Source organism: Camelus dromedarius, chromosome 6 (genome assembly GCF_036321535.1).
Source record: "Camelus dromedarius isolate mCamDro1 chromosome 6, mCamDro1.pat, whole genome shotgun sequence".
NCBI classification, from domain to species: Eukaryota; Metazoa; Chordata; class Mammalia; order Artiodactyla; family Camelidae; genus Camelus; species Camelus dromedarius.
Genome location: NC_087441.1, coordinates 88,994,071 through 89,019,307, shown reverse-complemented (window position 1 = coordinate 89,019,307; position 25,237 = coordinate 88,994,071). Strand labels below are relative to the sequence as shown.

Genomic DNA, 25,237 nt, shown 5'->3' with positions numbered 1-25,237 from the left:
AACATATCCACACTACAATTTTGGCTACCACTTCTTTCCTTTTTGTTCTGTTCTATCAGTAATCACCAGTAATCTGCATTTTAGAATCACCAGTTTACAGCTTCTATAGATACTTGCATATTTTTTCTGTTAATTTTCATCTTGTCCTGTGAATTCAGGGAAACCTTTTCAAATTGTTCCCCATGTCACTTAATCAATAACATTCTTCTGAGAATTCAAAACAATTTCCCAAACATTTTCCAAATTATGGAACAGATCATTTTCAGAATTAATACCCTCCTTTAAGTGTTTTGTATTTTGTTCAATATATTTGATTCTGCACTATACTTTCATGGCTCACAAGTTGTTAGTAACTATGTTTTTCTTTTAATATCATTTGAATTGTAATCCCTCCAACATTGTTTATCAAGAGGTGGGTTATGTTAACTTGATCTCTATCCTTCTGACAGTGCCACACCATCTTGAATAATGTAATTTATAGAAAGTTTTGAAATTGGGAAATGTGAGTCTTCTACCTTTGTTTTTCTTTTCCATTTTTGTGGTATCCTGGACCCTTGAATTTCCATATAAATTTTACAGTCAGCTTATCAATTTCTGTGAAAAAGTTAGGTAGAATTTCAATAGGGAATTCACTGAATCTAAATCAGTCTGGGAACTACTGATCCCCCCAAAATATTCTTTGCCAATGTATGAATACAAGATTCCTTTCCACTTATGTAAGTTTATCTTAATTTCTTTAAAAGAGGTTTTACAGTTTTCAGTGTACAAGTCTTATAGTTCTTTTGATAAATAGATTTTAAACATTTTATTCTTTTATATGCAAGATCATAAATGTATGAAATTTGTCCACTGCTATTGTATAGAATTACAACTAATATTTTATACTGATTTGATATCCAACAATCTTGCTAAACTCATTTGTTACTTGTAATTGTGTTTGAGTGTGTGTGAAATACTTTGTAATTTCTGTATCCACTCACATGTCATCTGTAAGTATATGGAAACATTTTTATATTTAGCAAGGCATAACTCTTATGTTTTCCTTTAGTTCATTAAACATGATTTAATTTGATTCTTGGGAGATATTTGTAGAAGTTGATATAAAGTCTTTGTAAAGTGTATCCCACATCTAAGTTTTCTCAGGGACAGTTTCTTTACTCTTTTTTCCCTATTGTGTAGCATAGTTTCGTGATTCTTTGCATGTCTCATAAATTTGTTTGTTTGTTTTTTTTTGAAAACTGAACATTTAAAGTAATATAATGTGGCAATTGTGGAAATAAGATTTTTGTTCTTACTGCTTTTTTTTTTTTTTTGGTACATTTCCTGAACAAACCTGTAAAGTCTGTGTTCTATATCACTTGTCACCAGAACTACTTTTATTAGCTTAGCGGTCACCTAATAAGTGCACATACTTTACTTAAATGCGATGTTCCAATAAGTCTCCTGGATATTGCTGAGGGGTTTTATGTGCATGTTAGACACATCTTTAATGCTCCTTCAGTTTACACTATGCTTCATCTCTCACTTTGAAGTTTCAATATCAGCCAGAAGTGAGATATTAAGACCTTCTTAGTTCTTCCTGGGCTTAAAAACTGCCCTATACATGACCTTCCACATTCTCAGGAATATATCAGAGCTATTTAAAACCCCCTATGGATGTCCTATTTTCCAATTTTTCCTTTTAAGTCTTTTGGTCATCTTCCCATTTGCTCCAGGTGTTGTTATTGGCTCAAGCAGTTGTGGTACTAAACAATTATGGCTGATGGTTTTTAACACGTGTCCTGGGGTAAAAATTTCCACTCTACATGCTGACTCATATCAAATAAAAAGCAGCTGTTGAATTTGGGTTTACAGGGGGCTGCCATACCAAATAATAATAAAATATATCTGTAGGAATAAGGCTCTATGGGGTAGTCCAAATCTATTCTACCCTATTGGGACACCAACTTCAGGAAGTGCTTTATATTTGTTTATATTTAAATAGATACATAAAAGTACTTAAAGAATATTATCCTATTAATGCAATGAACAGAGGGTAGCTATTTTAAGATTGTAAATGATATATAACTTTCTGTAAAAGTTAAATGTACTAGAAAAATTTATATGGGTTTTTTTGGTATTAGTTTCAGGTATGCAGCATAGTGATTCAGTATTTTTGCAGATTTTATTCCAGTATGTGTTATTATAAGATATTAGGTGTAATTCTCCATGTTATACAGTAAATCCTTATTGCTCATCTATTTTATATATTGTAATTTGCATTTGCTCATTCCATATTTTCTTAAGATTGACAATAAGACCAGGTCACCCACTATCACTACCCAAACCATCATAACTTCAGTGAAGTTTAAATTATAATTCCTGACAAATTATTTTTAGTAAATACTCAACATACATACACAAGAGCATCTATTTAATAATAGTTCAATCATTTCAAAAAAAAAAAAAAAAAAAGAACCTGGAAGACTTTTCCTACCTGAGAAGATGTCATATTTTAAAGAAACAAAACAATGTAGTATAAACATCACAGTAAACAAATCAGCTTCTTGGAATAAATTGGAAATTTTTAAAATAGAATTAAAACACATATGAATGAATCTATTCTGTGGTAAAAGTATCACAAAAATTGGACAAAGTGCAGCTTGTTTAAAGGAAGGTATTGGAAAAACTGAATCATGGAGAAGATTATAACTTTGGATCTCTACATATCAATATACACAAAGAACTATATGGGAATAGTAAAATTGTAAAGGTAATAGAATAAAACCAAGGAAACTATATTCACCATTGTGTTCAGTAAGGGGTTTTAATAAAGCATTTGAAAGCACATATACAAGGCCAAAAATTAAAAATTCTGGTTCAGTATTGGTAAATTTAATATTGTTGTTCAATCAAAGGCACAACTGAAAAATAAGCTGAGATAATAGAGATATGAAGGTATTTGCAAAATTAGTATCTGAAAAATATTTCACATCTACACTATACAAGTTTATATCAACATAATAAAAAACAGTAGAGACCAAATGCGAAGAGGACAAAGCTCACTAATAAGCAAAGGAAAGAGGGGCCTCTGTACATGATAAGTCCTTTAGTGTATATTTTCAAGATGTTTATTACAGCATTCTATGTGGAAGCAAACAATTGGAACCATCCTTGTTACTGATTACTAAAAATAACAATGTAAATGTAGGATATGTGTAATACATACGATGCCATAATAGGTAGCAAATGTAGGATATGTGTAATACATACGATGCCATAATAGGTAACAAATGTAGGATATGTGTAATACATTTGATGCCATAATAGGTAGCAAAACAAATATGTATAAACTAGAGGCCCTCAGAGCATTTTGATGGATCTTAAAACATGAAGTTGAGCACAAACAAGAATAAAAATAAAATGTCATTGTATTATCATTTCTCAATCACATTTATGCATGTAAACAATGAAGATATGCAAGAAAAATACATTATACTTAAAAGGATACATATATATTCAACATATGTGTGTAGACACATATATTCAATTATTCATGCCCAAAGCATTAGAATATCTCTGTTGGGGGAACTGGGGATATTGAAAGCATGTAGAAAGTAGAATGGGGAAATATGTACTTAATTCTTGTACTACAAGTCTGCAATAGTGAGAGGAAAAACAAAAATAGAGCTATTCTAACCTAATGGGTGAAACTTAAATCTTAACCTGTGATACACTGGTTTTATACTTTACCTCCTACAATCTCTTTTCACAATCAACCTATTATTTATATAATAAATAAATGTTAATTTCCTGGATGCTGATGACCAATATCTTGGATGTGTTTTCCTATAATATCAAGATAATACAGAAACCTAATTCATGGTGTTGTTTTAAAGATTACATGATTTAATATGTGAAAATATTTAGAACAATGTTTGAGACATATTAAATGCTCAGCAAAATTGCCTTCTTGAAATATTTGATTGTTTATATATATATAAAATATTTTAAAATAAATTAAAAAAATGTATGCTATAATATGTACAATTTTTAGAATAAATGATATTGCAATGTTATTTCTTCATTATTAAGTGATTAGAAATCTGAATTCAGTATTGTTTCACTTACTTCAAAGGCTTATTGGTAGTCTCAATTTTGAACTTGGTCTTTGAAAAATTTAAGAGATTTATAGTTAAATATAACTATATACATAATATATTTAATATATGAAATATTTGTAAATAAATGTATATATACTCATTTAAATAAAAAGGTAACTGTTTAGATCACAGAGCAGAAAACTTAAAAAGAGCCCTGGATTCTTTTGAATGTTAATTTCCAAATTCACACATCCTCAGAAATTTTGCTTTCTGTGTATTCTGTGATGTTTTGGGCATTTTTTTCCTCTGTGAGTCACTTTCACCATTAGGACAGCTCATCTGATGAGTAAAATATATATAGGAGTTCCTAAAATCCCTATGCTACTCCAACCAGTCCAATATTCTGTTGTTCTCAAGGAGTTAGACAAAGCTTCTTTCCTTACTGCCTTAGCTAAGTGTTCTCAATGTCACATGACACGGATTAGGTCCTGTGGTCATCTCAGAACTGAATTCTGTGGCTAGGAGAATAGGAGTCCTTCACAGAGCTTAAGATTAATCATTCCCATCGAACTCAAGGAGAGAGTGGAATGGGAATGCCATTTCACAAAAGAAAAACTGAGTGCTCTAGTTAGAATTCTAGGGAGTGAGTCTTAAGTAAAGAACCAACAAATAGAACCTTTAAAATGAATACACAGTAGTTCCATGCATTCCCTCTAGAGTCTTTTTTTTTCTTTTTTTTTCTTATTATAAAGGATTATTCAAGATGTGTGTCTCCATTTAATTTGTTTTCCTCATGTTTTTAAAGACTTTCCCAATATATCTAAGTTCTTGGCTTCTCCTTATGACAACATTTCAGATATTGACAAATCCATTGGTTTCATTTGTTCATATTGTTTGTGGAGTATTTAAAGGCTCTGCTGTAAAAGGCAAAAAAAGAAGAAGAAGCACATATATTTTCCTGAAAAAAAAAATTGTCCTACAAAGGTATTCAATGTTGTATTTCTTTGTTATTCTTTAGCTTTAGATGAACAAAACCAAGTGCGTATATTTTGATGAAGTCTAACTGAAATTATCATGGTCAAGCTAAAGGATATAGGTTGGTTGCATCATCTAACTACATTTTCAGTTTTCCCTACAGTGCAAGCATAAAATCACAGATGCTGACAATCTGAAAAGGTCCATCAACATGATGCTGGAGATGTGCCTAGTGAGGGAGCCAGGAAAATTTCAGAGGATGTACTATGCTTTTCTTTAGAGACATGATATATATTTGAGAATGCTTTCAGAGAATGTGTATAAAGAAAGAAATGAGTGTAGGGCTTTTCTCTCTCACCTATAGGTGTCAGATTGCAGAAAAAACACAAGCAAAAAACCTCACATTTGGGGGATTGAAAGATTGTTTAGATAAAATAAAACATAACAACATAAATAACCATAATAAATTTAACTCTGACCACTGAATGGCAAGGATTATATTTTATCCAAGGAAACTTGGATTTTTTTTCATGATTAGTCTAAGCTGCAAGTGAATATTTTACTTGATGTTGCAACGTGTAACATGAAAATCACTAACTCAGCTTGTTTTGCTCCTTTCACTAAGTATTTAATAAATAAAGAAGGTACAAAAATTAGAGGAGCATTTCTCAGTACTGAAAATTTTGCTGTTTGAAAATAAAAGTTAGAATATATTAAGGTACAGATTTTAAGCCTTAGGCCATAGTTTATAAAATTCAAGTGTTAGATACAAACCTTCTACATCCCAGAAACAACATTGTAAGGCAATAAAGTCCATCAGGAAATTTTCTAGAGAATCAAGCACAACAGGCTGGTACATATTGTTAGATTTCAAATAACAGAAGACTCCAAAACAACTTGCATTTAACTGCATGTATATTATTTGTATACAAGACATTTAGAGACAGGACATTATGAAACTGTATTTGTTGACATGCAGTGACATCAACAAAGACCCAGTTCTTCTCATCTTTCTTCTCTGCCATTCTCAGAGTGTTTGATTTGTCCAGCCCTCAGATGAGGCTAATGGCTGATGAACAGGAAGGAAGTTGCTGCATACTGATGTAGCCAAGGTGGGTAAATTCATCCTGCAGTAAGAATTTCTTTTTCTGAAGACAAAGTCAATGAATTTATCTAGAACAAAGTCCACAAGCTGGGATTAATAGCCCAGTGGCCTGCATTATCAAAAACTCATGAAAATGATCCCATAGTGCATTTCACAGCCAAATAAGCATATGAAAGACTGGGCTAGACTAAGGATTTCAATGAGATTTGTGTCCTGAATGGATGAATTTTTTTTTCCCCAGCATGGATTCCTACAGAATTGAGAATTTTCTTAACAAATCTGAATAAGAATAATAAGCTTTCTCATCTAGTGTGATACTGGAGGCCATGAATGTGGTCATTCTTTGATTCTTATGTGTTCAATTCTGCTTTACAGATTTTTTGGTTGGCAAATTTTTGAAGCTGGCTTTACTTGTTTTTGTCTGGGAGTAATTTTTCAAATGTCAAATCTGTGAGTAAATTTTAATCTATTTTGCTGATAGAAAATTTTACTTATTTTATATGTCTTGATGATTTCATTAGAAATGTTGGAGACTAATCTTGTGGGGGGGGAAACACATCCGATTTCAATATGTTTTAATCTTTACATGATACCATGTGAGCGTTTCTATTTTATGCATATGGACATTAATACATTAAAAATATTTTGCATCATTATGAACATTTTGATCAGCTGTTTTATCTTAAATTACTTTATAGAAAAAAATGAACTGTCATTGATGGCAGTACTATAGGATAGGTAATTATTGCTATTCATATAATTCATTAACAGGAAAAGGTAACAAATTAGTTTAATGAGTCTCCCAGACATAAATTTGTTTCAATCTACAAACTCATTTATGGTTTTGTGGTATATCCAAATTAAATTGTCACTCTCTGATATTCTCAGAATTGTTCTTTCTTGTAAAGTAATAAACATAGAACATAGATCAAAATAATTTCTTTACTCAAGTGTTATAGCACTTCCAGGAAATTATTAACACTTCTGGCAAACCTTCTACATATGATTTTAAAAAACAATATCATTTTCCATTCAATATGGTAAACTCAGACATCACTATATGATTATGTGCAGTAGAACCATGAACAGCCACTTATCTAAAGAATCTTATTTAAAATATTTCTAAATTATTTTATCCAAACAATTGCAGCTATCACTACATAAATGTACAAATGTTTAAAATAGTAAACTCTAGAGTAAACTGCGTGGATTGGAATTCTGGCTCAGGCATGTTCTAGATATAATCAAGTAACTTAAAGCCTTTATGCTTTAGTTTCCTTATCTGTAAAACTAAGGATTAAAATAGTACTTTCCAAATGAGTGACTATGGCAATTGATACTACAATATAAGTAAAATGCTCATTGAAGGCATATTATTTTAATTATTAAATATATTTTCTTATCTTGAATATATGAATATATGTGAAACATAGGATATATATTTGGTCTCTGCCACCAATTTCTGACACAGAGCTTCTAAATCTCTTGTAACTTCCTGGATGATGAGAATATCTTTTGTTCTAATGAGTAAATTCTTGGTGGGCTTTTGGATAGCTTCAGCATCAGAGCTGGTCACCAGACCAAGCCATTATCAGAAGTTTGGAACTTTCAGCCTCATCCCCTGTTCTCCACGGAGGAGAGATAGGCCAAAAATTGAGTTAATAATCAGTGATTTCTACCTGTAACTCAGCACCTCCCTGTGTCTCAGGGCTGACAGCTTTTCCTTTTCTATGTGAAAAGAAGTGTTTCCTATGTTCTGTGCATTCTCTGAAAGGCAGAGAAGGGCTTCTTGTTTCCTTTTTTCTGGACCACTACTTATCATCTGCTTCTAAGCAAAGATAACTCATGCTATTTAAACTTGAAAAGATTCAGTTCTACTATCTTTAATATGTTAATAAGAAAGAAAAAAAAGAAAAAAGACAAAGATGGAGAGGACAAAAGAGAAATAAGCAAAGAGAAGAAAAGGAAGGAAAGGAAAGGAAAGGAAGGAAGGAAGAATGATATATGGAAAATGATAGGCAACAAAAATAACATTTAACATTGTTTTGTTAGCTAAACTATAGAATATAGGATGCAACAGAAACATCAGAATTCTTTGATATGACCCTTTAACATCAGATGAGAAAACTGAAGAACTGCTGTGCTTGGTATCCTTGAGTTCATTCATCAGTGTTTATTTAGTGCTAATGAAAGTCAGGCTTTGGTCTAGATGCTAGAACACCGCAGTAAATAAAAGAAAGTCTGGGGATTTTCTTAGCAGAATTAAGGTTCTTGTTCTGATTTCCCAATTCCTAATTACTCTGCCTACCTCATTTCACCCATGCCCTAATGAAAGTGACCTCACTGATGCCATGAGCCTGGTGTGTATTTTTGGAAGAAGTGGCTACATTTAGCATTTTAACATGCTAAGAATCTCTGGTCCTAAAAGTAATTATTTAAAACACCAAATTATTAATTAGAAAATTATTTCCATAACATGAATTCTACTGAATGTGTGCTGGCCTCACTAAAAAAAGAATAAATGACTTGTGGTTGGTAGATAAAAACAGCAAAGAGATCATTCTTAGAAACTTACTTTATTCTTTGTTTATGTTTCCAGGCTTTTAGTGTGCCAGTTATTCTGGCAAACAAACAAGCAGCCCTTAAATATTGTTACAACACAGAAAACATGCTTAGGAAAAGATAAAGGCTATATTAGAGAGGATTTAAAAATACTTGGAAATATTGCATGTGCAAAACAGATAGAGGAGTTGCAGAAAATGCTACATTTTTACTTGTCTTGATTGGCATAGGTAGGGGAATGTAAATTGCTTGGGGTCCATCAAAACATGGCAGGTGACTCAAAATGCCCCATGTGACATTGTACAAGCTAGACAATTTGTCACTAGAAACCTCTTTTCATTTTTGGGTGTGTCTTTGTTTGGAATCATATTGTTGAGTTATCACATTTTATAGTGCATTCAGTATGCATTTATGTAAAAAATAAACATTATTCTGCAAAAAATGTTTTCTGAGAAGAGATAAAAAAATGTTTAAGAGCTTTGTAGCAGGAAAGCATAAACTGAACAGTCCTATGTCAGGGAGGTCTACAACCTTCTCCTGGTTTTACCTTCTTTTCTTCTTTATCAAAGTCTCTGCCTTTTCTTTTCATTTTTTACCCCCATGGGGAAATGTCTGTCTCTTTATCAAGGTCAAATTTAAATGTCAGCACATTGTGAGGCTGGTCTCACATCCAATTCTGTCTTTCTTTTATCAATCTCTTCCTTTTCTGCCATTCTGAATCCTTCACATTTACTTCCTTTATAGTAGTTTAGAAAGATCAGTCCTGCATTGTTGATAGGATTAGAGTAATGAGATGAGGAGGCAGGAACACTAGTTAAAAATCTGATTGCATAATCCAAGTAAGAATTGATGCTGACCTGATATAAAATAATGTGGTGGAGATGAATGGAAAACAATAAGACAGGTATTAGGAAACATAAAATAAAAATATGAAATTAAACAAAGTAAAGCACAAACCAAAAAACAAAATAAAAGCAAAAACAGAAAACCAGATGAAATAAACTAATAAAAAAAAACCCTTGATTCATCAGACTAAAGAAAAACAGTAGAATAATTTGGGTGAATATATAATTTATCATCTGAATCAGGAAAGAGTTTAGGGTGAAAAGGAGCACTATTGATAATTAAATCAAACAAGAAACTTCTAACTAAAGCAGGGTGTGAAAACCTGGGCATCTGGTCACCCTGAGGATAATGGAATCATTGCTGAATTATACATTGAAATGTAATTAAATCCTAATCTTAATTAATCACTACTTTTCTGGGAAAATTTTTGAAAATTAGCTAAATGATTTGATGGTTAGTTTTATCTTGCCAAAATTGGTCTAAATGTACTGAAAATTGTGGGTGAAAAGGACTGAAATCTAAGCATCTAGCTATTTTTCTAAGATTGTATGAAAACAAAGAGGATAAAAGCTCCCCTTCCTCTCCCTTCCTTCCCCACCCATCCTCCAACTCCTGAACACAAATAAGCAAACCAGACCTCCTCTGAAGAAGCCAGGTGCTCACCATGGTCACATTGTCAACCCATAGGAAGATGTTACTCCTTGCTAACCAAACACACTCTTTAATCAAATCATTAATTTCCAAAGCTTCAACACCATGTTTTTACTGATGCTTTCAAAATGCGTATCTCCAATCTCAATATCTCTAATGAATGGAAGACAATATATTTAATGGGGTACTCACCTCAAATCTTTGAAAATTAGCATGTATTTTACACTTAAAGGATATCCCAATTCAGATACTAGATTTTCATCAATTACTTGATCTGTATTTGGATTTTATAAAATTTTCAATTCAGAAAGTAGAGTCACAAGCTAAGTTGATCCAAATACAAGGAAAATTTTTCAGTGAGTTGAGTAGCAGCTTTAAATTTAAGTTTAACTTCAGTAGATTAAATAAAATGTAAAATTTGGTCTCTGCTAAGTACCAGAGGCTACCATATAAAACAATGTAGGAAAAACAGGTGTCTCAAAGTTACAGATTCACAAATTGCATGTTTACCCTACCCTCAAATCTGCTTCTCTCCTAGGCTTCCTGACTACAGTACCTGGCACTGTCATTTGCCTGTGGGCTAAGGTCAAAAAACTTGAAGTCAGACTTAACTCTAGGCTATTTCCACCCCTCATATCCAGTGTCCAGGAAATTGTGATACAAATGTAAAAAAAAAAAAACAAAACAGACCACCATTCACCACCTCTGCTGTTAAAGCTCAAATATTTATTGATTCTTCTTCTTTCACTTTTAGTGCCTATATGGTATTTCCCAGGCTAACTAATCCTTTTCATCTGAATGTGCTACTTAGTTGCTCAGAGTTCCTCAAAATGTTTTCATTACTCATAAAAAACATACTGCAATCAAAAGTCTGACATGATCTGGTCATTTCTCACTCTGTTGACTCATCCGCCATTTGCAGATCATCCAAGGTGTTTTCTTGATTATGCCCTGACCACAGGAAGCACATCCCACAGTAAGGCTTTACCTTTGCAGACCCCTTTGAAGTTCCTTCTCATCTAGTTACTTGGCTAACTCCCTTATCTTCTCATTGAGGCTCTCCTATTATTTTTTTATTTCATTTCATTTTTTTAATTGAAGTATAGTCAGTTACAATGTATCAGTTTCTGGTGTACAGCATCATGTCCCAGTCATGCATATATACATACCTATATTCATTTTCATATTCTTTTCCATTAAAGGTTATTGCAAAATATTGACTATAGTTCCTTGTGCTATACAGAAGAAATTTGTTTTTAATCTATCTTTATATATAATTGTTAACATTTGCAAGTCTCAAACTTCCAAATATATCCCTTCCTAACCCATTTCCCCCAGTAATCATAAGATTGTTTACTATGTCTGAGAATCTGTTTCTGTTTTGTAGATGAGTCCATTAGTGCCCTCTTTTTCTTTTCTTTTCTTTTCTTTTTTTTTTTTAGATTCCTAATATGAGTAATATCATATGGTATTTTTCTTTCTCTTTCTGGCTTACTTCAATTAGAATGACAACCTCCAGATCCATCCATGTTGCTGCAAATGGTATTAATTTATTCTTTTTTTTTAATCACTGAGTAGCATTCCATTGTGTAAATATACCACAACTTCTTTATCTAGTCATCTATCAATGGACATTTAGGTTGCTTCCATGTCTTGGCTGTTGTATATATTGCTGCTATGTACATTGGGGTGCATGTATCTATTTCCTTAACTAAAAACTCTCTCATCTTTCACACATTCATGCTATTTTCTCTTAACAAGTTACACTCTAATTTGTTTTCAGAACTCTTCTTACATGGAGAACTGTCATAGCATAGTGATTAAGAGTACGGATTTTGGAGCCATATTTCCTCGGTTTTGCTTCTTAATAGTTATGTGACCTTGAGCAATTTTACCTACCACTCTGTGCTCTGGTTTCCATAACCCTAAAAATGAGGCTAATAATAGTACCTTGATAGTGATAATGTTACTTTATCTAAGGGGCTAAAAACAGTGCCTGGCACATGGAAAATACACAATGTTAGGTTATATATTTATTTGTTATTATTTATTTCTCACATTAGAGTGAAAGATACATGAGAAGGGGCAATTTGTCAGTTTATTTACACAATCTTCCTAGATCCTAGAAAAAATGCTTGGCCTATACATGAATAGAAAGACCAGAGTTAAAAAATATACATACAGATGCAAGAAGATATCAACAAATAATTATAATTAAATAAGATAGTGCCCAGAAGAAATATTCAAACTGGGGAATTGGGAGAAGAGAGGATTAAAAAGAAAATCTATCTGTACTGTTTTGAATTAAATTAAATTGTTCTTTTAGCTTCACTCTTGTTAGCTCATTACTGCATCCATCCTTCATTTAATATTTTACATAGGTAAGGCTAACTTGCCTTGGCTTATCAACAGGGCAAATCATGTGACATCCAAGATGCTCCATTTGAATGCATGCCATGTAATGCAATTAAGAGAGGACCATGTCAGTAAATAGGAACCTGGATTCATTTCTTGACTATACCACCACAAGAGATTGATACTGCTTTGTGTCTCTCATCTTAGTTTTATCATGAATGGAACTGGATTAAGTAGTTACTATTAACCTTCTAGCTTTCTAATTTGTTGCATTTTTGTGGTATGCTCTGACTTTTTCCTGAATGTTTTCTATCTTTGCCCTCTCTCTGTCCTCAATTGGATATCATGGTAAACAGAGCATAATTGCAAAGATAAAAATAAGGCACAAAATTATATGCTATACATGTGTACTCACTGATAGTTGAATGTTATGCTATTTGGATTAGCATGGGTAATAATTTCTTATCTTGCCCAACCAAATATGGTAATATGAATTGATGTCAATTGATAGGATAAAGCACATGAAAATGAAGCAGTAAAAGTAAGTGAAATAGAGAAAAGAAGGGTACCAGATAAAATTACAAGTGAACAAAATGAGGGCAAGCAGATTCTATAGCCATCATAATTTATATATTTCCTATGGCTTTAAATTCTTTCTGCTTTCACAAATTAACCAAAACTGCTTCCTAGTGGAATAAGAGAATGGAGAACATCAACAAATATGTGTAATCCTGAATCTGATTTCCAAGTGGGCATCTGATTCAGTGAGGATGTGTTGTCTTCAAGTTGCAGAAAATCTGAATAATTTTGGCTTCTACTGTAGGCACTTGTGTGTTTTCCTTTAATAGAAATTCTAGAAAAAGAGAATATCAAAAACGGTGTTCCAGTGATGGAATGATGGAATCCTTTTCAAGCATTCTGCTGAGTATTCGGGCTACTCCCCCATTCATCAGATGGTGCTGAGGTTTCAGTATCACATCCTCAGTTAACAACATCTGAAAGCAGCAAGGAAGGAGTGTGTAGAGGAGATCTTTCTTACTACTCTCCCTTTTCATCAGGAAGAAATAATGTTCCCTGAAACACCAAGTATTTTCTCTTATGTTCTCTTTGAAGACAATCCCTGAGAAACTAAGCCAATTGGGCTGAATATTGGTCATTTCCTGAGTTTAAGGTGTCATCTGAAAACACTGATAACCTTATTAAGTTTATTTGTGGTTTTTAACAGAGAAGTGGGAAGGAAAGACAGGCTTTTGGGATCAAAGGGTGTTTGTTTATCTGTAGTTGTTCTTGCTTTTCACACGTCCTTTAATAGGTAATAGTTCTAAACAAGGTCTATATTATTTTTGGCCTTGTATAAAGTTGTGCTCCATTTCTTTACCTTTTATTTTAATATGATTGGCCCCTCAGGCTGAATATCCCCACCGCCTTCCCAGGAGCAGGAGGTGAAAAGATGGAGTCCTTCTTTGGAGTTTTGCTGTAGGCTTTTGTATAAGTAAAGCTGATAAACACACATGGGAACATTCCTGGACCTACTATGTGGTGGTGCACTTAATGCTTTTTAGATTTGTAAGTATCATAACTGCTGACTTCCATTGATCTTCACAAAATGAAAAATAGAAATAAGTTGTGAACAAATCACTCATAAACTCTTTAGCCACAGTTGAATCAGTCATTTCCTTGTGATGGCATTTTGGGAAGAGAGGGTTACCAATAAAGCAAAGTCCCTACTGGGAGAGTTTCAACCACCAAAACAACAAAACAAGTGTTAGATATGACACTTTCTTCTTAAGAAGGTGCCCTTAACATTGGCCAGTATATGATTTTTGTGTGTTAGTGTCAGTGTATGTGTGTCTGCATGTGTGTGTATGGATTAAATTATTAAATATCAGGGCTGCTGTTAATTCTTAGAATTATTTGTATTACTAGGAATAAAGAAGTATTCCATAAGGGCAAAACATTTGCCATAATTTTTTGTGTCCTTTATTATAGTATTTTAATAATTTGTCAGAAAACTATATACCTATATATTTTTATTAATTATATAATTTATTGTAACTTCATAAACAGTAACTATATAATTTATTACAATAATATTTATAATAACATTAGAACAGTTTAAGGTGCTCAAATGTTTTATTATTTTGATATATAACAGAAATATATGAGAAATTATCATTTAATATATTAAAAAATCAAATAAGGATAAAAATTAAAATAAATTCTTAAATGCTAAGTAGTACAAACATTTCATGTTGTCATGGCAACCTAAATATCAGCGATCAACTGGAGCATCAGGCAGAATGGCAGACAGCTTTAATGCATTTGTTTTAGAATCTTTGCCTCCTGTAGTGATAGTTTATGCATTTAACTACAATTTCATTCATGTATTATCATCTAATGAGTAGTATAAATGACTGTCAATGAACCAGATATGTTACTGTAGAAAATATATTTTTAAAAGACATGAAATCAAAGTGAATATTGTAGAAGTACCATAAATGCAGACTTCCTTCTCATCACACATTAATTACAATATTATTATTAAAATTCTCTCAGTACAATGATTTTCAAACAGAATAACATATATTCAGCTCTTAAAATCATCTTTATATGAGTGTCCTGTTTTCCTGTGGAGTTTCAAGTTAAGTGACCATTTCTTCCTCTTTTGCTGTTGTCAATCAGCCGCATATTCAAAACATAGAGCTTACACAGTCATTGTCAAATGAAGGGCCAATCCGAAGGAAAATAAAGAAAAATAATTATCATGGACATCCTTTGAAAGCAGAATCTAAATAGCCAAAACTAATGCCAAGTAAATGCAAGGGTTTTTTTTTATTTTTTCTCTCTCTCTCATTACTGCTGTGTTTCCTCTGAGAGTAAAATTCTTTTTAAAACTGCTATATAATTTTAGTTTTATTGAAAAGTCTCCAATTGATTCTAAATACATGAGAATTTACATCAACCTATCTGAGACTGGCCTTTGGGGGCAGGAAAATGGATATTTCTGCCTCTTGAGGTCTTCAGGGTTTTTACGAGTGACAAGATGACAAATGCTAATGTCATTGTCCTGGATGAGCATATTAGTGACTTGATATATGACATTCTGTTTTGAACCACTTGTTTGGGATATTGAGATTGAATGCTATTGCATCTATGTGATTGAAATTTTATTAAACTTTATTCTCCACCCCCCATATTCACAATCAAATATCAGGGGAAATATTAAATCCGTGGTTATAGACTATTTCATTATGTTTCATTGATGGATTTCAGACAAACACATAATCCTTATACTTATCACAATTAAGTCTCGATAAATGCTCTATCCTTGGTCACACTTTGGGGGAAAAATATCAAAGTATTTTGAGAGAAGTCCTTAGTGTTTATGAATACTAGCTTTACAATTGGTAGCCTCCACTCCAGTGTTTGTGTTTTGGTTCCAGTCTAGCAGTTGTACATTCTTAAATAATGTCCTAGGATTTAAATTTCCTAATGTCCAAAATTACTAATTTTTTGGCTTCAATCACCAAATATGTACTGATGCATCTCTCATCTTTATTTACAGATTAAAGAATCTTTGCATTCATCTTAATTTAATGTTAAAATAAATAGCAAGGTGAGTTTTTAGATTTACCAAATTCTCTGTAACTTACAGGTTACTATTTTAGTGGGTCATTTTAGGATAAAGAATAAGAGACTTTGTTCCATTCTAAAGAATGTGTTACTAACCCTTTAAAATAATAGAAAAAATTCAGTCTTTTCTCTTTAGAGCTTGAACTGAATGTAGGCATTAAGAAATAATGAAATTGTGGTAACAATAGAAGTTACATATAGAAAAATAAAGAAAATGATCACTTTTAATTCCTAATTTTAATGACTTTGATAATGATAATAACATAAAACTATAGTATAAAAGTCTAGATGTTCTAATAATTTAATGTATTTTATCATTTAAAGCCTCCCCGATAATTCCATGAGCTTGGTTTCATTATTAAACCAATTTTACAATCAAGAAAACAGATATTAAGAATTTAAGTTACTTGTCCAAGATCACACTACTTATAAATGACAAACTTAGTATTAGAGCCAAAGGAGACCCAGCTTTTTACACTAGGTTGATACTTCTTTCTCATAAATTTCAGACATCTTTGGTGTCCAAACATCACAAATTTCTCCCTGCTTCTTCTTAGTCTATACATTGCTTTTATCCTGCTAACTTTTGAATATATATGAACCAGAGTTTAGTTCTAAGATTTTATATTCTCACCTTGTACCTAGTTAACTTGTTAATGTAACTAGAGTAATTTACTTTAAAAGGCAGCAATCTTTTGGAGATTAAGACATTTTTACTCCATATTATTCAGTGGCTGCTGGAGGCATATTGCCAATGATATTAAATCTTAAATGCGATTGAGCTCTGCAGTCATCACATAAGCTAATAAAGGCAGACTTCCAAGTTTTCATGCTGTTGGGTGTAAGCCTCCTGGGAACCATGTGATAGCTCTGCCCTGTTTGCCATCAGGTAGAATCTCATACAAATCAAACCCTTCTTGCATTTCATCCAAGAAAATTTGCAAAGACTTGTATACAAAAATTCTTCCCTTTAATGCATCAAGCTTGTAAATATCTTGTGAACTTGTTTGATGGCAAGTTGTTTTCCAAGGCAGGGCAAACTTCTTCAATGAGGAAAATTCATTTTTCAAAAAAAAAAAAAGCATAAAGCAATAAAAAAGATCAACTTATATCACCTTTAACAAATGGAAATATGGGACTTAAAGTTTTTCCTGAATGTTTTTCCTTTGATGAATGTGGTTAAATTGTATGTCACATATCTAAGGACAAAATGATGAGTTTTCATTCTTTGATTTACAAAGGCCTCTCATCAACTTCTGCTCTTCAACACACATGCCACTTTCCCCTTCATAGGACAGTAGGGAAGAGAGTTCTGGATTTAGAAATAAGAGATCATGGAGTAATAGTCCTATTTAATAAAAAGATCAACAATCGCTTAGGTTCCTGCATATGGATATGTGTAATGCAGTCTTTCTTATACACATAATGTGTTTTAAAAATAAGATACCACGTGCATAGTTCACACATAAAAAAGGAAGTCCTCTATATAAGTTTACAAATATATATAATGGATATTTTGTATGTTTGCTTGTGGGTGTGTGGATGTGAAATTAAATAAATGTATTCATATACACATATATATATATACACATACATATATATACACATATACATATATATATTTATATACACACATATACATATATATATTCAGTGCTGTTCCAGAAGGTAGATTATTACCTACATTTTTCAGACATACTGGAGGTACAAATACACTAATAAACATTTTTCAAAGACATTAATCCATGCATAAAGTCTCTACCAGTTTAGCTATTTGCTTAGTTTCATCATTTATATTATAGTGGGCCTCATGATGTTAGATATGAATGCAATATGGTCTATTATGTCAGGCCCCAGGTTGTTAAACACTCCCAGTGAGCTGGTAACCTTTTCAGAAAATTGCATTGTCATAATACTTGTCAACCACAAGCAAATATTGAGAACTTACTTCTTCATTGTGCATTGCTAATTGCAGGACAATTAATTGAAGGGTTTTGTGACTTACAGAAGCAAAGTCCGTGATGTCTCTGGTATCATAGACACAGTTACGTAACAGCCTTAGGAAATAGAGATAGGAAATTTTAATTAAAAATGAATATTTGGATAAGTACTAGAACAATATAAAACAGACATCCAGGAAGCTTTTCATATAGAAACACCAGAGAAGAATGCCATTGAGGTTTGAAAGATTTGGAAAAAATTTGTACAGTGAGCTGGAAATTAGACATATGTTTTTAAAGGAGGAAGGGATATTGATTTGGAATTGGATCAAACATCTACTTTCTTTATGTGATTTAAAGGACTTTTCAAACATTTCTTCTTCAATGATTTGATGAACTTAACAACCACAAAACAAGTTTTCAGTAATTCCTGTTAATCCACTGAAGAACTTCATTCTAACTCAACTATCCACATATATATGAGTTTTATGTTGTTATTAGCTTGTACTAGCAACCATCACCCATAGCTGAATAAATAATTGTACAACTATTTTGATGTCACAATTTACAATATTCTCACTCTTACATTTGAACCTCAATATAATGTGAGTTAAGGAGGACATGGTATATATTTTTTCAATTTTGCAGATGAGAAAAATGAGCATGGCATCTTGAATCAGATATACTTGATTTCAAATTCTGGCTTTATAACTTACCATCAATTTGCATTCCCATGCATTCTTCAGTATTTTTTAAATAAAATTGTTTATAACAGTTAAATTAAATAGGGGAGGTAAAGCTGTTAGTACAGTCTAACAGATTAAGAAATGGTAGTTATTCTGTTTTAAATTTAAAGCGAACATTTTCTCACTCTGTCAAGTTGAATGCTAAATCTCAATCATTGAGGTATTTTAGAATTTTTGTATACTAGACAGTGTATTCATAAATATTCATGCAATTTAACTTTTAAACCCTGAGCTGTATGTTTTGGCACATATTCTATTCCCTATGTAATGACAAAGACATGCGAGTCCCAGTCATTAAGTGGAGTTAGGTGAGGCAGAAAGGATAAATGACACTGATAAATAATTCCAGGCCATTTCTGTGAACCACAGATGTTTACATCAAGCTGATTAATATTTTCATAATTCACAATAGATTAATTTATTGTGGGTTGCCACCTCCAGCTCTTTTATAAATCAAATTATTAAAATTGTATTTAATAAATCATTTTCATTTTCTAAAAATATGTAAAAAATTTAGCTGTCATATTAACATATACTGTGAGTCCACAAAGGAAGATTTTTTGAACTCTAACTCTCATAATACAGAAAGAGATTTAATATATTGAAATACAGACAGCCTTTGAAAACATTTGAACATCATTATTAGATAATAAGTTTAAGGCAGGTGTCATCTTTTCATCTTTATCAATCGGATCAAGTTTGTCCAAATATTGGTCAAAAGAAGAATCTGAGTCTATAATCTTATTCCTGTCTCCTGTCCTGACAAAGTTTTAGTTTAGTTTCTTTAGAGACCTCTGTTGGAGGTACATATTTCTTGTTAACAACCTTCTTTCATCTCTCTATATATTTTCTTCTCTCACATTTTATGATTATAGTTTTCATATTATCTTTAAAATTATAAGCAGATTATTCAGAATGATTTTGTAATCAAGTAAGTTAATTATTCATACTTGACCCTAACTAGAAGCAAATCTATAAACTAAAAATGCTATTAAATAATTGATTTCCTGTCTTGTTTTAAGCGACCTGTTCAAACTGTGATTGTTAATTTTGCTGGAAATTTCAATTTAATCTCCTCTAAGATAGCATGAAGTTATTTTACTAGTTTCTTCTCTCCCCATCATGTTTTTAAAACAATTTTCTAAATGTATTATTGATGAACTTTACCTACCTATCTATCCATCTATCCCTTCCCTTCCTCAGGATTTAACTCATTTCTCATCTCCACCCTTCTGCTTATCTGTTGTGGACTGAATTGTGTCTTTCTAAAATTCATATGATGTCATATGATGTCCTAACCCCCAATGTGATTGTGGCCATACATAGGACACTTATGAGGTAATTAGTTAAATTAAGTCATTAGGGTAGGACCCTAATCCCACAGGACTTCTGTCTTTATCAAAAGAGGAAGAGATACAGGTTCTCTCTCCATGTACATACAAAAAAGGGGACATATGAAGACACAGAGAGCAGATCATCATCTACAAGGCAGAAAGAGAGGTCTCCCAGAGACCAACCTGTTGGCAACTAGATATCAGACTGCCAGCCTCCAGAATGGTATGGAAATAAGTGTGCCTGTTGTTTAATCCACCCAGTCTGTGGTATCTTGTTATAACAGCATGAGCAGTCTCAACCTAAGCAACCAATTTCTAACACCGTTTCAGATTTCTGTGTAAATATTACCTTTTCCAAAGCCCTTTCTATCACATCCATTTTCATCAACACCACATTACTAGACTTGCTGCATTTTTATATGTTCTAGCTAATACTGTTTTGGATTTCTGTCACCTGTGACTGATTTAGAAGCTTCTTCAGTTTAGAGACTGTTTCCCACCAATTAAACATCCTTAAGACCTATCACAGTGTGTGGTGAATGTTAGGCTACAAGAAATATTTGTTGAAGTGCATTTTTGGAGACATATCAGTACCTGGAATGCTACCTATCATAAAGTTGTCAAACAATTGCACATGTTCAATTTAACTTGAATTGAAATTCTAAAGACTTTTTTATGTGATAAAATCATGGGGTTCTTCCCTCCAGTGAAGTAAAATAGCTACCAACGAACGTATTAATTATATTATGCTATATCAACTCAATATACATTTAAGTGGCCTCTAAAAATAATGATTATGAAGTCTGTGTAGCATTGTGGAAACATTATAATAAAATGTATGTGAACTGCATGTAAAATTATAGAAACATTATAATAAAATGGAAAAGACAGGAGGTGAAATTGCTCATGAACTATGATTCCAAGTGTTAACAGATTGAAACATGAGAATATTTAGAGAATAATAGTTATAACATGGTGTCAATATGAATATTTTCTCCATTTTCCAAATTTCTGTGTTGTTTTCTATTTTCACCATTAAAATATTAAATTTACTTAAAAACGCAAGGAAACATGTGAGTAGCATAGATAATACGTATTAGAAGAATATGTGTTAAAAAGTTGAATTAGCATGGCAGCTGGACTCGTGGGCATGGGCAAACTGGATGGGGTTAAATCTCATATTTAATGCTTACTAGCTTGATGATCTTGAAGACGTGATTTGCATGCTCTGAGACTTAATCTCCTTGTCCTTTGAATGAGAAATGATATTAACATAATGCCCACCAAAGAACTAAGACTGCTGGAGTATCAGGAGTGCTCTTAAACGCCAGCTAATAATTTCCAATATAGTGTAAACTCTGTGAGGCTAGGGACCTGTGAATTCACTACTATAGATTAGTGCCTGGCATTTGGTAATTTTATAATACAACTTTATTTATAGATAAATGAATAAAAGGGTGAATGTAATGAAGCTAAAATATATAGAAAAGACTTCCTAGAAAGTCTACGAATTTTGAAGAAAAGAAGAGCAGGACTTTATATACATATATGTGCATATATATCTATAATTTCATTATATGCCTGATGTCTAAGCAGATAACTAAATAAACAAACACTTTTTGCTTCCTGAAGAGAATTAATCCAATTTTCCTTTAAGTTGTTTCCTGAGTAAGATAGTTTTTTTCATAAACTTCTTTAACCCATACCTTGTGATAATTTACTGTGTCTCTGTTCAGAATGATTTTCTTGTGATAGGTTAACTCAGGTTCTAGTAGAATCAGCCATGGTAAATATGTAAAATAAAATTACTGTAAGAAAGATGAATAACATTGGTAAGATCATTTAATATTGTTGGAAGAGAAAAAAAGCAGAAACTGCCTAAAACTTAGAATGCCCCTAGGAACAAGCTGCATTCCCTGCTTTCAAAATCCTTCTTGCTACTTCTGCTCAGTGATGGCACTGAAATTCACTGATGCCTCTGCACACAGTTTTCTTTTTTCAACCTCAGGTCATATCACATTTACAGTTTACTGTCTTAAAAACACATCTGGAATGCACCAAGTGTATTGATTATCTCTCATATTTAAATTGAAAAATATAATGGACTTGGAAGGGAATAAACCAAGTGGTGGCCAGCTTTCTCTATCACTTTTTCTGTGTGTAGCACAGCAGATATATCTAAACATTTTCAGGATAAAAGGAGATTCAAGTGAGCCACTCAGTGATGTCATAATAAACTTCCTCCCCACGCACACATAGGAGTGTAACACTGACTTACATGTGTTCCAGGAGATAAACCACTCACCCATTCTTTAGGAAATAATTATGAATGGAGTAAGTCAAAGTGTGTCTCCCTGTCCCCTCTCCAGCCCTTATTAATATATTCATACATCTATTGATTCAAAAGGTTAGTCATTCAAATATATATACTATGTATTCATCACACATTTTCTCTATACTAAAGGGCTGTGGAATTTTTGCATTCCAAGAACTTACATTCTAACTGGGAGAGAGACACTGTAAATGAAAAAAAATAAGTAAACTAATTTCAGAATGCAAAAAATAAAAATGTAAAGAAGAAATAAGGGGGCAGAGGTATAGAGTGAGGATGTTTTCATGGCTATTTTAGAGCTAGTGTTCTGAATGTCTTCTCTTAGGGAGTTACATTTCAAGCTGGGGTGTGACAAATGGACACTCAGCCACAACAGGATATTGGGAGAAGAGAATGTCAGGCTTAATTTCCAAGGAGGATAGTGGCTTGAGGTTTCCAAAGAATTGAAGAAGAAAGGGAAGGAAGGAAGAGGGAGAGAGAGAGAGAAAGAGAGAAAAAGATGAGAAAATGTTAGTGGGATTGAAGAAAACCATGACAAGTTTTATGGGGTGGATGTGAAGGAATAATATGGGCTCAATTTGGCCATGAAAAAGTCTTAGGTATTCTTCTAATTTCAATTGATCTTCAGTGGAGCATTTTCTCTAAGGCAGTGATATTATCTATTAGATAATTTCTTAAAAAATTTACACACACACACACACACACACACACACACACACACTACTCCAACAACTTTTGTCTTATGAAAAAGTTGTCTAGACACAGAGATAGGACACCATGTACTGAAAGATGTCCAAAGGAATCAATGTGAGAACTGAATTGTGAAAGCTTTGAGTTCCAGTCCAGATAAACAAGAGGAAAAAAGCACTTTTTAAGTATTTAAGTATTGGTGAATCAACTTTACACTAACATTTTTTAAACCCTTGATTTTGTCAAAAAACATAAATATCAGCAAGATGCAACTGAAGTTTTTTGACATCCCTAAAATTTTAAACAGTCTAGACGTGTTTGCTTAAAGGTTGAGCAAAAGTTGAGAGGTTGACTTCTCAAGTATCTGCATATATTTTATTTTCTACAAATATAAAAATTGTATAACAGAAACAGAATATGTTGGTGTATATTTGTAAAATATCTACCTTTTATTGGACTATTACACTGTTCTGCACATATTTTAATTTTTCAAGAATTCAGATTTGAGGAGGAGGTTAGAGTTCAGTGGTAGAGTGCATGCCTAGCATGCACGAGGTCCTACGTTCAATCCCGGACCTCCATTATACAAACAAACAAACAGACCAAATTACCTTGGCCCCCACTCACCTCAAAAAAAGATTGTGTTAAAAAAAAATTCAAAATTTACATTGACACTAACAGGGAACTATTATCATGTTCAATTTCCTGTTGAAGAAAATGAGTTTCAGGGAGGCTTCCCCAGCTCATTTCAGATGGCAAATGTCAGGGTAGGACTAGATCTGAGCTCAGGTCCACCGAATTATTCTGCTGTCCCACACAGTTTAAACCATGGCTTCTTTCAAAGCATGCTTGAGTATTCAGCAGTAGAATGTGGGTTTCTTTTACTGTGTGGCTTACTCTGAAAACAGTAAAAGCACATAAAATTATGAAAAAGAGGGAAGAAAACATATACATTGCTTTTTTGTAATTTTTTTAAACTACTCTATATCATTCTCCTCCTCATCCTCTTTTCTATTGTCCTTTCTTACTTAATGGCTTCAAACTTTCTTATGTCCCTTCTTCATGTCCTTTTTTGTACTGTGCTTTCTCTGTGGCATAAGCCTTTATTCTTAGATCTACAGTCTTATAGTACATTTGTGAATGTATCTTATCTTTTTAAGAGAAAAATATGTAATATATATATGATCATAGAATAGCAAACTTTATATGACTCCTAAATCTATAATTTTATACAAATATTTTTGTCATTTTTAAGCTTATAAGCAAAATCTCCATGTGAATAGTATGTTTGCAAATACACAGACACCAAATATAAAATGATATAATTTGGAATTTTTATATATTAAAAGCTATGGAAATAAGCCAGAAGCAAAGTGCTTATAATTGTTGTCATGGCAGAGAGAAATTTATGTAGTTTACATAGCCTCAGAGCATCTGTTATCTGAATATGAACCAAAAACACTCTTTAAAAATCCTGGGCACATTAATGGAATCATGATTTCCCCTAAAAGTAAATAAACCTATAGATTAATATTACAGGAAACTGTGTAAGAGGATATAGTAAAATATTTATTCAATGTTATTTAAAAAAATACTACTTCTGTTCTACCACGTGAAGACATCCAAGTATCAAGAATTTGAGTGGAAAGAACAAAGGAAGAAAAAGAAATAAGTAGAAAAAAGGCTTGCAGTCAATTTTCCTAGAAGCAGTACATTTTTCCTGGGCTTGGCACTTTATAAAATACAATTGTCTATGCCTGCTCTTCAAATAGAATCATTTATAAACATTGTGCAAATCTATATTATAAATTTCATAGCTCCTGCCAAAATTAAGGATATTTTCTTACTTTGAAAAACACCTCATTTAATTGTTTTAACTGCAAAATTAATGAAATTCAGAACATCTAAGAAAAATTACAAAACAAATGACTAACATATTTTATAGCACCTGCTATTCAAGAGATGGAATCTGCATCTCAGTTCTGT

The 25,237-nt window shown here is 32.4% G+C and overlaps 1 long non-coding RNA gene across 1 annotated transcript in view; it reads right to left on the bottom strand.

Moving 5' to 3' along the window:
- Positions 1 to 3,621: 3,621 nt before the first annotated feature.
- The window catches only part of LOC135321540 (uncharacterized), a 539,910-nt gene continuing 518,294 nt past the window's right edge, over positions 3,622 to 25,237 (bottom strand). Inside the window, exon 2 of the long non-coding RNA XR_010381392.1 lies at positions 3,622 to 3,679. This is a non-coding gene — a long non-coding RNA (uncharacterized LOC135321540). The remainder of the gene's footprint in view (positions 3,680 to 25,237) is intronic.